General features: G+C 33.7%; 1 protein-coding gene across 2 annotated transcripts in view; it reads left to right on the top strand.

Moving 5' to 3' along the window:
* Positions 1-13,693, top strand: part of LRBA (LPS responsive beige-like anchor protein) — a 733,083-nt gene that overhangs the window by 155,178 nt on the left and 564,212 nt on the right. The window lies entirely within an intron of this gene.

Here is a 13,693-nt window from a genome sequence, read left to right as displayed (position 1 = left end):
GAAGAAGTCTATGTAAATTAAATATGGACCCCAGTTATGACCCCTTAATACATTTTTTATCATAAAGGAAAATGTATTTTTTCTTTCTGGGAGCATATTTTAAGGCACAGAAAATGTTAAAGGAAGAAATATAAACTACTTTTCTTATGAAGTATCTGAAATCAGTATTTTTTAGACTCAAATTTATACACAAGAAACCCAAAACAGGCTTTAAGTTTTCTGTGTGAATTTATATATATATAAAATTAGTTCATATTTTTCTTTACTCCAGTGACTTAGGGCTTTAAACAGATCTTAAAACCTTTGCAAGGAAAATAGTACTTTACGGAGAGACTTCTTTTGCCTACTTTGAGCCAAGAACCAGTCTTTGCCTCAAGTTTTAGGATTACAGTTATAAAATGGAGTAAACAGTGATTAAGTTCATGTAGAGTATTTTGTCTGAGTAAAACTACACCTGTCCCTTTTTGCTGTTAAAGTATACTTTAAAGAATAAGTGCTGAAGCTTTACTTTATGAGGGGGAAAAGAAAAACTTAAAGTTACAAGTTGCTTCTTGTGATTTTCACCTTTAATTTTAATGTTTCATAAATGTCTTTCAGTTTTATTTCTCTTTTATGAATTTTCTTCATTGATTAAAAAGCTTTTTTCTCTTTAATGAAGTTTATATAAAGTAATTAATTTGAATGTAACTATGTTAATTTTTTTTGAATTTTAATATCTTGATATCTGTTTTTAAAGTAAAATGGAAAACTTATACTCGAAAGCTCTTCAAATCAATATTTAATAAAGTTTAGGATGGAGCTGAAGTGATTGAGTAAGTAGGTGAACAATTTGTAGCATGCTGATAAAAGTTCTGTTGAAATGATTGGAACCAAATTTTTTTCTCTGAAGATATTAATTCTAAAGGTTTACAAATATTTCAACGCATATAATACTGAAATAATGTATATTTTTTCCTGTTTGCAGTCATTTAAAATCTTAGTATCACAGATTTATAACATGGTTCTTCATAAAGAACTGGTGTGTAAAAAACTAACATTGCAGAATTGGATAGCTTTTGCAGAGTTACATCAGGATACATGTAGCTGCTATAAAAAGCCAAAGAAACTCAATTGCAATTTTATTGTCCAGTTTGATAGATATCCTGCCACCTTTGTAGCAGGGAAGCTGTTTGTCACTGTATCCCTCTCCTCCAACAGCTGAACTAGGTTTTATAAGCAGTAATGGGCTCTTCTAGTGTAACTGTACTTTGTGTGTTTTCTAGATTTTTATTATTCCTCTTTTTCTTTACCTTTTTTTAATGCTTCAAATTGAACATTATCTTGAGTAATTAAATAATACTGTTTTCACTTGGTACGCTAAAATGCTTCTACTCTTTAATTGAAATTTAGATTAAGGCATTTAATATGTTCTGAATTGTAAGAACTGTCCAAAAACATTTTTTTCTAAACAATAAAACTAAAACTGTGTTTTGTCTAGGCGGCCTATATTGCCAAGGTAGAATCAATCTATGACTTAAAATAATCAACAAGTAAAAGTTTTTTTCACTTGACTTAAAGATATGATATGACTTAGATTTTTCTCCCCAGATGATAAATTTGGGGTAAAGTATTTAGTTATCTTGGATTATTTAAATTATCTTTAGATTTATTTGCTGTTAACAGTCTGATGAAATGGCTTAAACATAAATGTCAGTCATTTTGTATAAGAAGAAAGTACAGTTTAGGTTGGGCAAAAAGCATGTGGAAATCAGTTTTGTTAGAATTCGCTAAGTGGTTTCTTAAAAGTATTTTTAAAAATCACAAGGTATAAACTGGCAAATATAAACATGCATGTATTTATATGTGTGAGTTTATGGTGTCTATGTAATAAAATTAAAAGCTACGTATTCTTGTAAGAAATTTCAAGAGTTATAAAATTTTCATATTTCATGGATTGTCAGTATTTTATACTTAATTGCTAAAGTATTCGTTGGCTTCAAACTTTTTAAACAAATAGTATTTATTGTTTTTTTATTTGTACAATTATATGTGCTCATTGTAGGAAATGTGGAACCTACTGCAAATGTATACGCACAAAATCCAGAAATCACCTCTTATCCAATCACCTGTGCATGACTTAATATTTTGGTGCAAGACTTTACAGTCTTCTGTATATAAATATACACACACATATAATTATTTTCTTATAAAACTATAATACTTATGTTATTTTACAGTACTCTTTCAATTAATGATACACTTCTTACATGAATTTAATGGCTGCATATTATTAGGTATATGTATATTGCATAATATTATGGGAGAAGTAAAGTTAAGAACAAAAGCTGCAGCTTTGATGTAATGTCTGAATGCTATCAGACCACATGTAGTTCTAGGAAGGAATGATTGAATAAATGATTCAAGTTTACTTTTCATATTCTGGCATTCTCCAAAATTTTATAGGAAAAATTGGTGGAGGTGATATTTTAAAAATCTGTTGAGTTGTATTATAGTGTATTGCATATGCACTATAGTTTAATTTTCCCTTGTTTTTGAGCAGTGATGAGCCTGCGCCTGTATAACTGTCTCTTATTTTGTAGGATAAATTCCTAAGGTTCGATTAGGAGTCTGCACATGTTTTTAAAAGTTTTAGTAGGTATTGCTAAGTTGCTATCTAAAAACTTGTGTATGAATTTATATTCTAGCTTTGCACAAGAGTACCTGTCTGGATTGTTCTTAAGAAAATAAAATTGGTCAAGATTAATCTTTGTAAAAACGAAAAGATTAGTAAGTTAGTAGCTGTGTGATACTATTTTATGTCGCTGTGCTTCCTATCTTCATGTATATAAAATGAGGGTTATGCTACCTGTCTTTTTAGGGTTGCTCTGAAGATTGTCTCAATATACGCCAGATGCTTAAAATAGTGTACACTAAGCATTCTGTGTATCTCAGCTGTTGTGCAAGTATTTAAAAACATATCTGGTATTGCCCATCAAAATGAGCTTAACTTAGTATTTATTACGTGTATATTTTTAGGCATGTTGTGGAATAGGGAACAATTATTGATTAGATGGAAGTTTTCATACTTTAAAGAAGTTGGAGGGAAGAATATTTCTTTAAGTAAATTTCTTTTAAATTAATTCTAGAATGTTTCCATGTGTTAGTATGATTTATAGAGATTAAGAGAATACTAAGTTGGTTGGAAGGCTTTCTTTAAATTGCATCCTCACTTGGTGTTAATAAAGAAGTCTCATTCAAAAATCATTTTATGAAAGAGTAAAGTTTGTTTTTATATTTACTAGCATTGCTTACTAAAAGGGGTGAGCTTGAGACCAAAAGTTGCAACTTTGATGTAACATCTGAATATCAGACCACTTAAAATTCTAGGAAGAAATAATTGAGTGAATTAATTTGCTTTTCATATTCTGGATTTCTCTAAAACTCTGTTCAGAAAAATTAGTGGAGGTAATTTTTAAAAAATACATTGAAATTAATTTAAAATGTAGTTGAAGAGAACCAGAGTCAGACAATAGTTAAATTAGTAAAATTAGATTTTATTCAGGAACTCTTGTAAGAGGGGAAAAAAAGACCTGAGTGTAGAGATTGGCTTAATTCTGAATACAGCAAGGAGAAATGGGGATTTTATAGCCACGGAACAAGGTAGGAATGGGGGGAAGGGCTTCAGTAGATGGAAATTTAATAAGAGGAAACATGTGGGATGGGGGAGATTCTGGTTAACCGGACTTCAACAGGATTCTTGCTGAAGACAGGCCAGGCTGATTAGATATCACCTGGGAGATGGTGGGGAATGAGGAACTGATCAGATGTCAGTGTGAACAGATATTGAGGATGGGGGATTCTCTCTAAACTGACCTAGGATTCTTGCTGAAACTCAGAGCTGTAGGTCTGACGAGGACAGAGGGCCCAGGTGAGACGAGGATTCAGAGCAACCTTACTAAAATTTGGTTCCGGAGAGAGTGTTTGTCAATGTAAACAAAAATACAATTGTATTACTTTTACATTTGTTTTTTTCCCTTCCTTGGCAGTTTGTATATAGGTATGTCCCATTTTTTGTTTTTCATTATTTTTTTTTGTAGTGGGTTTATTTTAAGCTACATATAAGTGGAATAGTAGGATTTACAAGTCAAATTCATTAGAAAATAACTTTGTAATTTGTCTGTGTTAAATCACAGAGTTGCCTTCTAAAAAGAATTTTTATTTATTTATTTGGCTGCGTTGCCTTTTAAGCAGTGAATAAATAAAGCTTGCCCTTACCTGTATGATAAAATTTTGATTCCTTCTCATGGTTCCCAAAGCCTTTAGTAGTCTGTTACCTCCTTGCCATTGACACTGCTTACACTATTTTTATTGCTCGTCACTCCTAGAAATGCTTTAATGTTACTGCTTTACCAAATAACTTCAGTGTCTTAAATGAACCATGTTCTTTCACCATCCATTCTTACACATACCTTCTTAAATTCCTTCTGCATGGCATCTCCCCTTGCTCTTAATCCTTTTGTTTCCTCCATATGAGTAATCATTAATGAAGACCAAACTTAAATGTCAGCATCTTCTTGGTACTTCCATTTATTTCTAGGTACAATTAAGTAATTTCTGTATACTGCCAGTAGTATCTTGTATATATCTCTAAATTACACTTTCAATTACTTGAAAAGGTCTTTAAAACATTCCCAAAGGGCACACAAAAGGCATGAACAAATGGAAAAACATACTTCCTAGAATAGGAAGACTCAACATCATAAAGTTATAATAAATTAACATTTCTTTAGGTTATTTTATAAAGTTAATGAAATCCCAGGAAAATACTAATTAATCATTTTTTCTTTTGGTGGAGAAAAAACAGAGTAAACTAATTATTAAGGAAATGTAAGACAAAATAAACAAGTAAAAACATCCAGGAAGACTCTGTAAAGAACAGTGAGGGGGACTAACTCTACTGAATACTAAAATACATTACCAAATGTCAGTAATTTAAAAAATGTAGTATTGACACCTGAAGAGATAGGCTGACCAGGGGAGTAGAAGAGAAAGTCCAGAAATATACAAAGTTCCATATAAGACTTTAGTACATTATAAAGGGAAAACTTGAAGTAGTCCATAAATATTGTTGGGATAATAGAAGATTCATCTAGGGGGAAAAAAAAGTTGGAGTACGAAGAAATTTAACCTATGGATCAATGAAATGGGCTGTGATGGGGGTGGAGGGAGAAACAAAAGTACTTGAAGAAAACACAGATAATTCTTCTGTAACCTTGGAGTGTGTAAGAATTTTCCAAGTATAATTTAGAATCTAGAACCATTAAAGAGAAAAAAAAAGACTATTTTTTTTACTATATTAAAACATATAAAATCCTTTGTGACCAAAAACCAAACAATACCATAAGCAAAAGTCAAAAGGCAAATGACAAATTTGGGAAAACTGTTTAGGACCAGAGCAAAGATAACATTCCTAATATATAAAGTGCTCCTAGAAATAGATACGAAAAGACAAACGAATAGAAAAATGAATGAAAACCATGATCAAACAACCCATAGAAAACTAAGTAAAAAGTACTTTAGATTTATGAAAAGACACTTCGTAAGGGACTGTAAATTAAAACTATCCTGAGATAGTTCACTAAGATATATTAAGTGACAAAAGAAACTGTGGAACAGTGTGTATAGTGGATATTAGTGAGTTAAAAAAGTGGGAAAGTGAGAATTTGTATTTGTATGTATATGCACAAAAATACTCTGGAATGATACATAAGAAATTAATAACTGATTACCTGATTGTTGGGGAATTGTACAGGTGAGGACCAGTGGTGGGAGGGAGACTTTTACACTATATACTGTTTTATATTTAAATCATGTGAATTGTAGGGCTTTCCTGGTGGCGCAGTGGTTAAGAATCCACCTGCCAATGCAGGAGACACGGGTTCGAGCCCTGGTCTGGGAAGATCCCACCTGCCGCAGAGCAACTAAGCCCATGCACCACAACTACCGAGCCTGCAGCTCTAGAGCCTGCGAGCCACAACTACTGAGCCTGTGTGCCACAACTAGTGGGCCTGTGTGTCTAGAGCCTGTGCTCTGCAGCAGGAGAAGCCACCACAAGGAGAAGTCAGCACACTGCGTTGACAAAGAGTAGTCCCCGCTCACTGCAACTAGAGAAAGCCCACACACAGCAACGAAGACCCAACGCAGCCAAAAATAAATAAATAAATAAATGAAAAAAAATCATGTGAATTGTAGAGGAGAAAAACTTTTCCTTTTCCTTTTCCTGTCTTAAGGTCCCTGGCAGGACATGAAAATTAAACTAACAAAGAGAGATTATTAGGAGAAAAGCATGTGCATTTATTTAATATGTTTTACGTGAAATGGGAGTCTTCATAAGGAAGTGAAGACCCAAAGAAACAGTTAAGCCTGAGCGTTCTTGTACTAGGTTTGATGAAGGGTGGAAAGTCGTGGAAAAGCGTGGAAGGACAAAGGGTATGAACTAAGAGTAGTAAACTGGGGGAAAATCATCAAGGCCTGTTTATTCCGATTCCTCTCGGCGTACTTCTGTCTTTGAGATAAGGGTGCTCTTTTCCTCTGGGCTATAGGCACCTCTCACATAAGAAGCTTCAAGGAGAAGGGGGAGATGAGAGAGACCTTGTAGAACCTGGTGTTTCTATGATTTGCTTCGGGGAGGATGAAAAGGTCAGAGAGTCTTTTCTATACCTACTGTTTCTCAAATTCCTTCATCTTAAAATAGTGTGCCAATGTGCCATATTTTGGGGTAATGTGTTCTGAATGCAAAGTATACTACTTATTCAAAAAATGTTTTTGAGCTTATTACATGATGAGTGTATAGCGCTTATTACATATGTGACTTGTTTTCCTCACGGGATTGTTTCTCTTTGTCCTTTGTTATCGAATGTATAATGTTGTCTTCATAACTAATTATTTTAGGCAGTTTTCTTAGGATAACCTAGGCTATATGCTTCATATCCCTCCAGTCAGGTTGTATTAGGGTAGCATTTAAGTGCTTAGGTTTGACCAGAACATTTAGATTTGTAACCAGGGTACTTTGCATAAAATAGATCAGTAAATATGTGTAAGCTTATAAATATTTATAATTTGATTTTAACTGTTATATCTTTTATACCATTATTGTTGTAAGCTGTTGCAACAGAGTCTCTGTAAAATATCTCCTGTTGTGTGGTGGTGATCATTTTGAGCTATGCTTATTGATATTCCCATATGGGAAGATTCAGCAATTTTTATTTTTATTTTTTTTAATATTTGTTTATTTGGTTGCACCAGCTCTTAGTTGTGGCAGGTGGGCTCCTTAGTTGTGGCATGCGAACTCTTAGTTGCAGCATGCATGTGGGATCTAGTTCTCTGACCAGGGATTGAACCCGGGCCCCCTGCATTGGGAGCGCGGAGTCCCATCCACTTGCACCACCAGGAAAGTCCCTCAGCTATTTTCAAAGAAAAATATATCTTATTTATCAACTGTGGAAAACTTGGTAACCTAAGAATTAGAAGTTAGCATATCATATACAGCTGGTATTTCCAAAGGAAAATAACATACAATGAAAGAGATATATTTACTTCCAAAAAGAAAGCCAGTTCCTAAACCTTGCTAACATTTAAAAGTCTAAATTTTACAGGTTAAATTTTTTAATACATGGATTAATAATGTTAATCTCTTGATATATTGCATTCATCTTTTATCTCCTAATCAGTAAATTTGAATGTCAATTAAGTTGAAAGTAATGGCTGAAGAAATGTTATAGTTATTAGCTTATGAGTATCTTTAGTAGTTTATAGAAGTACTTTCCAAACATTAGAAACAGCTATAGATTAGCTATCTAGTGATTGTGAACATTAATAACTAGTCTTTTAGCTGAATAATTTAGAACAGTATCTGGTAATTAGGAATTATCAGTCACAAATACCTTTAGGAGAACGGTATCAAAAAAATAACAACAGTGATAATTACTCAGTTGCCATTTAGCTTTTCGACTATTGGAGTAAATTAAAAGGAGATTTAAAAATCAGCTTCAAAAATGTGAAAGCACTTCTAATATTCATATTTACAAAGGAAAGAGTTGGTTTGCTTAGGAAAGACAAAGCACTATTTTGGTACAGATTTGACTGCAAATCTGTTTACACAAAAGGAAATATATTCCTTGTGGCACATTAAGAATGTACTTTATGAAACTGTACATTGCTTTGAATTGAAATATGTATTATAGAAACCATCTTCTTGTGCTTGAAAAACTAATGTTAAATACTACCTTTTAACCTATCTTTTCCAATGGACAGTTGAAAGTTTGTCTGCTGGTTATGAATGTAGTTAGAATTGAGAAAGAAATATATTACACGTACCTATATTTCACCTTTAGAATGAATGGTCTCTTATCAAATGGTTGAAAGACTAACTATGATGACAGTCATGGAAGTTGTAACTTAAGTGAATACTAGTAAGAGCATCATGGAAACAAATCTTTAAGAGAGAGTTTGTGATAGCAAAAATATGTATCTTCTGTTGGCCCTGAAGGGGACATGAAAATCCAAGAGGAGTTCCTCAGATTGTTTATGATCCGCAAGAAAGATCAGTTCTATATAATTGACTATATGCTATTGCTACAGTAAGGTGTTATAAAACTTTTGTTCTATGATACCACTACGTTAGTAACCTTAATAAAAACATTAACATAAAAGTGTGAATGAATTTTTTTAGGACTCTTACCATTTTCACATTTTTTTCTGTTAAGTTTGTATCCTATTACCTAATAAGAAAAAAAAAATATATATAGTAGTATTTAGATGTAAGCTTTGGAAATGTCCATTAAATCCCTGTTGTACACCATTTTAGGATGATGATTGACATTCATCATAAAAATACATTGGGCAGGTATAGTCATAGGATTTTGAAATTTTACTGTACTGTTTTAACATCCTGGATAAGTTTTATAGTGGCAGTAATGTAGGTTCTAACTCTTCAGTTTCAAGTCTGTTTTATTCATTCTTCAAAACAGTGCTCTTTAGTATAGGAGCATACTTGGTTTTGAAATGGATTGCAGTGTTTTTGCTGACAACTTTCTTTTGTGATAGTTATATTAGTTGAACTAGGGAGGTGGCAGTCCCCCCTCACATTAGGAGTATCACTTGGTCTTGTCATAGGATGAAAACTTATCCTTACTCTACTAATTATCCAATGTCTCAGTTTATTTGGATTTATTTTTAATTTCAATCACTAAAAGTTTTAATTTTTTATTCGCATTCTGCTGCTTCAAACTTTGTTGATTTTTACTTATGTGTTTTTCCAGACATTTGCAATGATTCTGTCTGTTTCTATCACTTTGTACTTTGTGATGTTGGCTCAGAATACACTTACATTGTTAAAACATTTGTGATTCTTTTCACTTAATGCCCCTGTTTCATCTTTCATTATTATTATTATTTATAAATTTACTTATTTATTTTATTTTTTGCTGCGTTGGGTCTTCATTGCTGTGCACGGGCTTTCTTTAGTTGCAGCGAGCAGGGGCTACTCTTTGTTGTGCTGCTTGGGCTTCTCATTGTGGTGGCTTCTCTTGTTGTGGAGCCCAGGCTCTAGGGCATGTGGGCCTCAGTAGCTGTGGCACGTGGGCTCAGTAGTTGTGGCGCACGGACTTAGTTGCTCTGTGGCATGTGGGATCTACCCGGACCAGGGCTCGAACCCATGTCCCCTGCATTGGCAGGCAGATTCTTAACCACTGCGCCACCAGGGAAGTCCTCATCTTTCATTATTTAAATGTAATTGATTCAGTCTTATTTCCACATGTCTGTGATCATCCAGAATTATTCTGAGTAGTTTTTCGGATGTTCAGAGGTTATATCTTGGAGCCAAGCACATAAGCTGAAACTCTCACTGAGACAGGAGACAGGGCACCATCATTCTTGATGTTCATGTTTGAAAGAATGTCTCCAGTGCCCCCAGGAAAGATATCCTAGGGATGCTAAACTAGAAAGAGGCTTATTATCTTTTAAAAAGATTTACATACGTCTCCAGTTACCAGAGAAAGTATTTCCAACTTGAGGTTTTCTAAAGGAAATGCTAAAAGAGGAGACAGGGAGTTTTCTTTCCCTTTTTGCACCAGGGAAAATTTAAAATATGAAATCTTCTAGATCTGTATTTACCCTTGTACTACCCATTTTAGAGAGGAAAAATATGAGCAGCAGAGAAGTCAAGTGACTAGTATAGAATCACATAAGAGAGATGAAAAACGTGTTTAAGAGTTAGATGAGGAGCTCTCCCAGGTAGTAGAACCAAAAGACAAAGGGATGAAAAATAGAGAAATGGTAAGAAAATTAGAGGACCAATCAGTGCAATCTCAAAAAATAGAAATCCCGGAAAGGGAGAACAGGGGTAAAAGCGGGGAAGAAGGTGTAAAGTATTCAAGAAAATTTCCCAGAACCAACGGATATTTGTTACTAGACTGGAAGGGCCCAGTGGGTATATTTAGCACAGTGGATCAGAATAGACCGGTTGCAAGAATCATTGTGGAATTTCAAAGCACTAGGAACAAGAGAGGACTTTATAAAATTTCACGAAAAAGAACAAAATAAGTCGTATGAAGTATCAGGAATCAGAAAGATCTCACACTTCCCAACAGTAAGCACAGAAGTAAGAAGGCAGTGAAGAAATACCTTTCATATTCTGGAGGTAAATGTTTTCCGACCTACAATTTTATCTGACTTTTAAGTATGAAGGTAGAATAAATTTACTTTTAGGTCTCAAAAATTTCAAGCAGACTGGAGGATATACCGCATCAAAAGGAGAGAATAAAACAAAGAGGAAGATATGGGATATAGGAAACAGGAGAAAGATGAAGGGGATCTCCAAGACTGTAGTGAAGGGAGGTCCCAGAATGGCAGCTGTGTAGCAGACATATGACTGTCCATCAAAACTGGAATAGTTTGACTTAAGATACAGATATAGGGGGAGCTATTATTATTAAAATGCCAGATGCCTTTGTAACATCTTTTTAAAGCCTGAGGACAAATTACCCACATGAGATGGGCTCATGTTCTCATGACTACTTGTCTTCACCATGTGTTGATTAGTTCCTGTTCTCTCTAGTCCTGCTGCCTGGATCACCTGAAGATTCTCACTTCACCCCTCAAAAATGTGGTCTGCTTTGTTCTCCTTCTGAGAGTAGAATAGTGAGCTTAGAATTGGACAATACAATATAAAATAGTTTTCTTCTTGGACCTTACTTATGCCAAATACCCACTACCTGGCCCCCACTAGGCCTCATAGATTCTCTTATCCTGTATATTTCCCAGTGTTTCCTAATGACCTTGCCTATAGACTTCCCCAAAATAGCCTTATATATCCTCTTAGAGAAGCTGGAGCCGGCTCCAATACACAGATTCTGTGTAGCTTGTCTTCTCCTTGGAGCCTTTCTTTGTTGTGGCAATATTGGCCTTTCTTTTACAAAACTAGCTGGGTTTATGGTATACTTAGCTTCTTAGTTTTTAGGTAGTAAAACTATTAAAAAAACAAGTAGAAAACAGTTAATAGAAATGCCAGGATACTGATTTCCTCTTGATAGGGGTGGGGAGATTGGGAGCACAGTTGGGGATGGGCACATAGGGGAATTGTGAGGTAGTAATAGTGTTCTGTTTCTTGATGTGGGTAACATGGGATTAAAAAATTACTCTTTAACCTGTACCTATAGATTGTATATATTCATGTTTATTAATACATTTTATAATAAAAATTTTAAAAATCCTTAATTTGAATAAAATCAAACCCAATGATTATTCAAAACTAAACTCATTCTATAAGACTGTTGTATTATACATTACATGTGTATCAGAATAAAATTCAGTCTTTAACATAGTCTGTACTGCTCTCTAATCATGATCTAGCCAATGGCTGCATCTTTGACTTTATCACCTACAGTCTCTGTGTGCTGGGTTCTTATTGTTTCTCAAACGTACGGAGCTTATTTTGGCTCCAGGGCCTTTGCATTTGTTCTTCCTTCGGCCTGAAAGTCTTTTCATTACATGATATTCATGTAACTTGCTCTCTCACTTTATTCTTGTCTCTGTTCAAACATAACATCTCCAGAGACCTTTCCCAGTTACCCTAGTAAAACATACCCTCCCATCTAGACTGTCATCTTCAGTTATTCTCTATCTCCTTTTTTTCTTCAAACCTCTTACTATTACTTGACATTATCTTATATATTTACATGTTTATTTTTCATCTACTCCATTAGGGTATAAGCACCATGAAGGTAGGAACATTTTGTTTTTCATCACACAGTGTCTGGCATACTGTAGATGTTCAGTAAAGTTTTCTTGAATGAATAAATGAGGAATTGGTCAATTAAAATAAAGAACATCGTTCAAAGAAGATATCAGCCTTCTGGGTGTAAAAGAAATTGATATTTTGTTAATGTCATTGTGCCATTTTACTCTTTAGTGTTGCATACATGCATTTCATTTTGAAATATTCAAAAAAGTTCCCCACATATTTAAAATTAGGAAAATGTTTATTTCCTAAACATTCTTATCTTTAGCTATACCACATTATGGCAAGAATGTACTGCATATGTAATGAGCAAAGGCTAGTTAATAGCTATGGAAGGAACTGTGTACATTGTGCATTATTTATAATTTTGTTTGCCTTGCATCCACGTGGATACACATCTGTGATTCAAAAAGGCCTGTGAATCTTTGGGCATGAAAAATCATCTTTTCTTTTTTTGTTATCATCTACCATCCTCCTATACTAGGGCTCAATAAAGGTTTGTTGACTAAAAGGTTCAATTTACTATATATGTTATAATAATATAGGTTACATAAACAAACAATTCCAGCATTGATAAACGATAATTATGCTTATACCTTCTGCATGTATTATACTTTTATTTTTTTGAGAGGTGTTGCCATTGAAATTCACTAGCAGCAGTCACATAATGGTGGCTATAAGATAATGATGCTTGATGAGATAAGAAATTCATAAACCTTTTGACATTGAAAATCACAGCACTGTCTTTCATACTTTAACCGTAAAAGTTTTCCATTTATTTGGGTAAAAGTCTAATAAGCATGATATGAGGATGTTCACAGTGCTGAATACATAGTAATCTCTTACATACAGCATACAAGTGGAATGAATGGTTGTGTGGATGGATGAACTGGAACTTTCAGACCATTTGTGATCAGTTCAACTTTGAAAATTATGGTTGACCTTAGGGAAAGAGTTGGATCTTTTCATTTCATTGCTAAAAGAATTTATATTCTTTAGCTTAGTAAGTAAGAGAAAGTTTTAGTAGCTTAATAAATATATAGAGAGCTGCTATAATATATATAATATCTAAGTGTGTGATTTGCATCATATATGAAGTGAACATAATTGATATTTTTTATCTCTGCTGAGAATAAATCATGGGGAGATGGGTTTTCATTGCATTTGAAACAATATATTACGTAGTGCACAAAGCACTTCCCAATGGTACATACTTAGATCCTGGTACAAGTTATAGAAGTCAGTAGAATATAATGTACTCTTTTCCTACATTATATGTCTTTAAGAATAGGTTAAATAACTATATTCTTGTTATTGTTTGATGCCATGCTACCTGTTAGCATTAAGATTAGCTATAAGTTTTTGACTGTTTAGATTTTTGTGATTGACTTACCTTTTGTTTATCATTCTGTAAAT

The sequence above is a fragment of the Delphinus delphis genome, chromosome 5 (assembly GCF_949987515.2).
Source record: "Delphinus delphis chromosome 5, mDelDel1.2, whole genome shotgun sequence".
NCBI lineage: Eukaryota > Metazoa > Chordata > Mammalia > Artiodactyla > Delphinidae > Delphinus > Delphinus delphis.
Note: the sequence above shows the minus strand (reverse complement) of the source record. Positions and strands in the feature narration are given on the sequence as shown.